We start from the raw sequence: 8,172 nt of genomic DNA on the forward strand, positions 1-8,172 counted from the left end.
AACAAAGACATGACATAAGACCTGAAGAGATTCAACACAGTAAAACCAACTAAAAGGCTAAATGAGTCTCGCTTGAGAAAAAAACCCCAACATTTATACGAGTCCTTTACATTTTACAGCATGTCTGGCGCCATTTAGAGGAAGTTCCCTCACACCAACAGATCAAGGCTTTGATAACTTTAAATAATCTCAGTAAGGAAATGGGCTATGAGCAGATGAAGTGCAACAAACTCGGCCTGTAAACAGGAAAACCAGCGGTAACATTCGCTCAGTTTTGTAGCAGTTTGTGCTGTGAAGCACAAACCGTTTATTTACAGGAGGATGAAACTCAAATAAAGATGATTAACAGGATTCTGACTGAAAGTTAGAAAGATTGGGGTTGGATCTGTGGCGGGGATGCACATGTGCTGCATGTGAGCGCTGCGCTTCACATGTGACGAAATGTATCAGCATGTCAAACAAAAATCCTTTTCCGGCTGGTGGATGTTGTGATTACATTTCGTCTGCTGCTTTCTTTGAGTGTCACGTCTTCAACGCTTTTAAAATGAAATGTTGGTAAGAAACAGGGTATCTTCTGCGCAGCGTCGGGTTGTAACCAGTTACATTTACTCATCTACTGGAGTAACGTTTTTGAAAAAAAATATATTTTTACTACGCCGCTTTTCACTTTTACTTGAGTCATTTTATTATGAAGTATCTGTAATATTACTTGAGTAAAATTTCTGAATTTTCTACCAACTGAATGAAAATCATTTTAACCAAAAATTCACCAGACAGACATACACCCGCAGTTTTTGTTAAGTTTCATACGTTTTTTACTAAAATAAAATTATTTGGAAAAATTTTATTTTTAACTGATTTTGTTATTTTTTGTTACTTACATGAATTATTGTCATTTTCATCTGTAAAATACCAAAAGTTCCACTTTACGTTACATTTTGCTCCACCTGATTATGTAATTTTTAAATATTAAGTCATAACTTGACTCAGTACTTTTCACCAAACACTTTTTACTTTTACTTGAGTAAAAATATGTTGAAGTTGTGCTCCTCTAACTCAATCTTTTGGTGCTCTGCCCATCTCTGCTTCTGTGACATTTTCTCTTAACTGAGTAATCAATTAGATCACGAGTGTCAAACTCATGGACCAGGGGCCAAATCCGGTCCGACCGAGCTATTTGTGTGGCCCTTTGGACTCCAGATGGCCACATAAATTTGATTTGATTGTATCCATTCAATCAAAGCAGTTTTTATCTGTATTCTGAAAATTTTTTAGATTAGACGATCATGGAAAATCATCAGATCCCCACGCTTTTTGTTGTTGTTGTTGTTTTAATGCTTAATGGTGAGTTTACTCCAAATTTTCCTCCAAAATGGTCAAAAACATTTAATGTATGTCATGCTAACTCCCACCTACAGGTGGCAGTGTTTCTTACTTCTACTGCACTGCATCTCCAGCTTAATTTGGGCCACAAAACAAAACAAAGCTCCAGATAGAAAAGGTCTTTGGTTTTTGCCACTTAATTGAGAAAAGTTTATTTTGCTTGCAAAACAGACGATATCTTGTTTATTTCCATATAAAAGCAGGTAAGCATGAAACCTATAAGAATATAACTTTCACATTAAATCTGTTTTGAACAAAATTATTACCTATTCTAATCTAGGAGTTAAATGTAAAACTCTTTGCCAAAAAAGCAGAGAGAACTCATTTACAGAAGCAAAATTAGGTAATTGTTCACATATATGCAGGAACTCTGTGCAAAAACGTTTTGAGGAATCATTACGTTAATTGAAGTTACAAGATGAGTCCTTTGAGGAAGTTGGGTGGTTGTTTTCAGACATGTGGGTAAAGTGGGTTTGACACCAAGTCTGACGCGAAGTTCTTGTTAAACGACATTTGAACTGATTCCCACGAGCCGCAATAAAGGCAAAAGGGGAAATGTGCCATTTTATTTTCGCTTGTTACACAAAAAATGCTAAAAACATCACATGCAAACCCAGAAAACTCCATGAAATGTCTTTGAAATTATATATTTGAAATATTGAACCCAATTCTTTCTCTTCCAGAAGGCATCGTTATTCAGTAACGCTGACATTTTTAGAAAAACAACTGTCCAGACTTGACTTGATGATGGATTTACTGAGTCACAGCAGAACATTCTGGGACAAGCAAACAATCTCACATTTCTTCTGTGTACTAATGAGTGTTAATGTTTCACCTGCCTGTTCTCACCATTGCCTGACAAAAAGTTAATAAGTGAAAACGCTACTTTTTACAGGCCGAATTTGACAGGTTCTATGAATAAAAACATTCACAAATGAGGCACTGTAAATTTCAAAGCAATAAACTCGGACAGATGCAACACATCCTCTTCTAACTGGTTCACTTTTAGTCCCCTGCAGACTCTTCCTGATAACAAACATGGACTCCAGTAACATCAAAAACACAATATCTACAGTAATCCCCAAAAATGGTTCATGCATTTCCTGTGTCTAACACTTGGAGACAGATTCTGAGCTAGTTTTCTTCAAATTAAAATATTCAGTTATTTATACTTTTTAAAATGATATGCACTCACTTCAGATTATAAAACTGAACTTTTATTGTGGTTTTTCTTTAAAATATTAGTGCTCAGTCTGATGTAAACCAACACTGCAATGCGGTTTTGCTTTAACAGTGACTCTAGTCTCTGGTTGAACCACAGACTCACATTTTACTCCTTAGAATTACCATAAGTATATTATTTTGTCCTTATTCTTTTCTTCCTTTTGCACAGTTTTCCTATATTTCTTTACGTGAAACCTGTGAAAAAGTCAGCAGCATTCTTAGCTTATAACCATGAAGGTTAAACTGAGCAGTGGTGCATAATTCATCCTGTTATCAAGCGACACTAAGTTATGTAAACACTGACAAAGTGATTACAGCTTCTGTTACTTTCCTCTGTTCACACATTCGAAGCACGCATCACAAATACAGTGAAAGAAAACCCAGAGCTTTAATTATCTTACAGATAAATCCTAAAATTCAGTTAAATACTAATCTAAATAAATTGATGTCAATCCCCTGAGCTCAAGAACCCCATTGATGTAGATTTAGATCTTGTTTGATCTGGTCTTTGTGGAAGCGTGGCGACAGGAAATAGATGTTTTAAGGAGAAACTGAGTCCTTTCAGTAGTTCGCTACAGGCTAAATACATGCTGGGGAACAGAAATGTGTAGTAGTGGACAACTAACAATGAAAATCACCTTATTTTATTTCTTCAGCAGGTCAGAGTTGAAAAATGTCACCAAAGTGGGCGGAGCCAAAAGCCGTTAGGGGGCGTGGTCAAGTGCGGGGATGACTGGAGGGGGTTGATAAGGGGTGTGGTCAGCTAACGTAGCACTTTGTCGCTATATTTAACTACTTTTCAGAAATATAAAAACTATTTTATGATTTATTGATGAAAATTCAGCTGCAGTAGCCACCTTTCAACCCATAGAGGGCAGCACTCAGATGGTTCTACGTTCACATGAACACAAACAATAACGATAGCGCCCTTCAAGCCCAATTTACACAGTTTATCTGCAAAATATGGATTTTTTTATGAATGTTGAAGTCTGTGTTTTCATTGTTTTTGTCAGATTATCATAAAGTCAATAGTTTGTTCTGTTGATGCTTGGAATACAGATTTTTTTCCCCACACTTCCTACAGATCCCATTCAGTCGGACGTATAACTCAAAAGATTTCAAAACCTGGTGCTCACAACAGTTTTAGAGACAATTTGTCTCCATGAATTCATCTCGAAAACACGGCTTTCCCGTCTCCCAGTGAATGTTGAACATAATTGAGTTCATAGGGAAAAAACAACACCAAACTATGACAGGAGGATGGAGACTGGGAGTGAGAAAACACCAGTAAACTGAGTAGATCTGTGAGCTTTGATGCTCTGATCTGCTGATAAAACTGATTGCAGTTAATTAACAGGAAGCTGTTTGGGCTGCATGTTGTTTTCTATTATGGCTCCACATGTGAGAACCTGCCATCAGTCTGCTTTACTGACCTGGATTCATTATTTTCTCTCGATTTAATTTTAGACACCATACTGGGCTCCTAAAAGACATTTTGATATCTACAGATATACTTTACTGAAGACTAATTTTTGCATGACTTTTCTCTGAGCTGCAAAACTGATTTGATATCAAATATCATCTTTGTGTTGGTAAACCAAGCAGGAAGTACTTCACTCATTTGAAGTTAAAACAGAAAACATAAGCATTGACAGATGTAAGAGGCAACCATGTCACAATTCACATTTTACACATTTATGTACTTAAATTTGGGTTTCTGCTGCTTCTACAAACAGCCCAGCTGTTAAAAGCAAAAAAATCTCCCAGCTTGATTTTTGGTAATAAATTAAGGTTTTTTTGGTGTTTGGAAAACTTGTTGTTTCTAAAGACTTCAGAATGTAACTTATTTGTAATTCAAATTTTATTGATTTTCTGAATATTGTCTCACTTAAAACACAAACATAGAACAAAAAGGCTGGTGCACCCCCCACCCATATGTATGTTCATATGTATGTTAATTCAAAAACATTCAGTAGTTGGGAGAAAGTTAGTTGTCCGGGAAAATCAAGCTTCATCCAGATGCATTACTCAAAGCCGTAGCTGTTCCCATCCATGTTGTTGAGCACGGCTTCATAAGAAGCTGTTTCCGTCATCGATTTAATCCACTCATTTAGCTCGGGACACTTTCCAATGTCTTAAGATGATCCTGCAGGCTGTCACCAGACCGACCACCACAGCTGTAAAAACTCCTTTTGGGGTGTTTGGCATTTGAGATCTGTCTCCCAGTAAACACAGTTCTGGAGTCTGAGGGATCTCTGAGCCAAGCCATGCACTGAGAGCCTCCAAGATTTTAATCCAAAATGGTGAAACCAGAGAGCAGTCCCAAAAACAATGCAAACATGTGCCCACTTCTTCCTTACATTTCCAGCACATGTTGTTTGACATTATTTTCATTCTATGTAACCTAGTAGGTGTATGATAATATCTATGTAGCACCTTATACTGTATAAATTTACTTCTGGCCTCTTTCACATCTGACTGTACACTCAGCCATCTTTCTTTTGTAAACTCTTTTCTCAAATATTTCTGCCATAGAAGTTTAATATTTGATGATTCACTACTCAGATTATAACTTAGCAGCTCATAAAATTGAGAGGCAGAGTGTCGTTCACGCGGCATCTTAATATAATTCAATGTATAATTTTCTGTAACACTTTATTTGAGGGGGGTGAATAAGACTATCATAACACTGTCATAAACATGACATAACTCCTGTCATGAACATGAATAAGCCTTCATGAATATTTATGACTGTTGTCATAAAGCGTCATTCGGTAAATTATGAGACTTTTAATACAAAGTTGACATTATTCAAAATGTCTTTGTTATGACAACTTGACATTAACCAAGAAATCATTACTGATATAAATTTGTTATAAAAGTATTACTGATTGCACTTTAAAAATTAGGTAACTTTATGTTATTAAAGGTAAAGTTTAAACAGTAATGATTTATTGGTTTGACTGTATTGTAAAGAAAAAAACTGTTTTTTTTACTAATTATTACTGACAGCATTGAAAATATTGGTAATTTTAAAAATTTATACCAATATTTGCATTTATTGGTCTTCAACTCCCAACATGGCACAGAAAAATTCACAGTACTTAATGTTTCTGTAACAATATTTAATAAAAACATGTGTGGAATGGAACATAACATGGTGGATTGTCCCATAACAGGGTGGAAAATCAAAGTCTTTGATTCTAAAATCTGATGATTTTCATTATTAGTTGCAGGATTGGCTCTTTCAAGTCAAAGTATAGGTAGAGTATTTGTCCTGGCTCTATTTGGCAAAAACATGTGATATCCCTGTAGTGGATTTTTCCATGACAGGTACTCATTGTTCCCCTCACAGGAGTCAATGGGGGTAACTAGTGAAATGAAAACAGACTAATGGCAAAGACATCTGAAAATACCTCAGACTACTCTGCATCTCTATTCCATCATCTGAAATGTTTTTATTTGACTAAAATGTATTTCTTTTCACCCTAATTTCTACCTTATTTGGTTCATGAACATAAGAGGGTGGAACATAACAGGGTGGAACTTTCTAACTAATCTACCTGTAGCTCTTTATGTGGTCAACATTTAGCTAGCTAACCTTCAACAGGATAACAAACCTCTAATGACAAAGTATAATATTATGTTTTTTAAATTCTACTGAATAAACATTTTTCACAATCTATCATAACAGGGTGGAACTTTAAGCTTTACATATACAGGTTTAACATATTTAAGATAAGAAAAAGTACAGAGATGGTGACAGTTGAAGCTCACTTTGTTTTCCATGGTTGAATTCACATCAAAACCAATTGATGTCACTTACATTAAATGTTTTTTATGAAATTTTAGACTTTTTGAAGGCAGAAATGAAACATCATAACAGGGTGGAAAGTTAGTACTGGGACATGTATAGTATGAAGAAAATATCAAATGAGAAAATAGTTTCAGTAGATTAAATTGCATATTAAAATAAGGCTTAGTCCAGTCAATCAACTTATTGAAGAAAAACATATATATATATATATATATATACACTGCTCAAAAAAATAAAGGGAACACTTAAACAACACAATATAACTCCAAGTAAATCAAACTTCTGTGAAATCAAACTGTCCACTTAGGAAGCAACACTGATTGACCCAACGAGGGTCCACGTTGCCAATCAGTGTTGCTTCCCAAGTGGACAGTTTGATTTCACAGAAGTTTGATTTACTTGGAGTTATATTGTGTTGTTTAAGTGTTCCCTTTATTTTTTTGAGCAGTGTATATTATAGTTTAAATGTCATGAGGAAGTCTATGACACTGCACTGGGGACACATGAAATTGATCATGTCAGTCACCAAAAAGGTGTGTAAAGAACAAAATAATATTTAAAAGGCATTTCATTTATATTTGAATAATGGCAAACAATTTTCTTTATCATTTTTAACCAATATGGACACAGCAAAATTTGCTCTCCAGTAACTATTTTTCAGGAGCTTTTTTTTTTTTTGTTAAATCTACTAAAATCTAAAATGATAATAAAATGTGTCAGCTTTCTTTTTTTGTCAGTAATCAAGCATGAACTCAGTAAGCTTTCAATAAATAAGGGTCATCTTGCTCTTACAGCCAACAAGCTTAATGGGTGTTTTGGAAAGCTAATATTTTGGGTCACAACAAAGATTTGCAGATTTGCAGAGGTCATGGTGATTTTTTTACTCTGCTAAGGCCAGCAAGATTTAAAATGAATGAATGAATGAACAAAGGTCCATGTTAATCAGAGATTTAAATGGATTTAATTGTGTTAATTCAATGCTGATTAAAGGATTTCCTAAATTTTGCATCTAAACCAAAACCTCCTTCAGCTCTGAGCATTTTAAAGCTGCTGCAGTCGGTCAGAGCTGATATCTGTCCCTGAAAGACAGACCTCATTATCTTAATATCGTTCGCCACGGCTGTAATCCAAAGCGTCAGAGTAAACACGCTCACACGCTATCAGATTGCAACTTAACTGATTGGTAAAAATATCTGCAGCAGGCACAGTGGCTGAGATCTTAATTTTCTCCTCTAAATGATGATTTAACTCTACTTGAACCCAAACAGATTTGCACGTTTTAATCAGTTAACAATCCCTACTACGTCATGTTTGTGTTAAACCTGTGAATACAGTTTGCAGCTCATGTAATACTGAGTTTTAACTTGTCATGGCCCTGGGCCTTAAGGGCTGGGCTGCAGGTGTTGCCTTTGTCTGTCCTTGTGCTCCTCCCCTTTACAGGTGCTCCTGATCAGGTTGATTGGGAGCACAGAGTACTTGAACCTGGTTGTATCCGTCTTCTGGGTCGCCTTCGGCGTCCACTCTGCCGCTTGTGGTGTCTTGTTGCCAGGCCTCAGCTCCCCTCCTTTTTGCACATTTGCGTTTGACTTTGTTTTGGCACTTCAACACTTCCATATGCACTCATACAACACATCCAAGCATTTGCATTACACCACTGATACTGATATCCACAATCCATTGTTGTTTTTGTTAATAAATATTAATTGTTCTAAACTTTAACCCTTGCATGGTCTCCAGTTTTGTTATGA

This window comes from Poecilia reticulata, chromosome 20 (assembly GCF_904066995.2).
Source record: "Poecilia reticulata chromosome 20, P_reticulata-male-v2, whole genome shotgun sequence".
Lineage (NCBI taxonomy): Eukaryota > Metazoa > Chordata > Actinopteri > Cyprinodontiformes > Poeciliidae > Poecilia > Poecilia reticulata.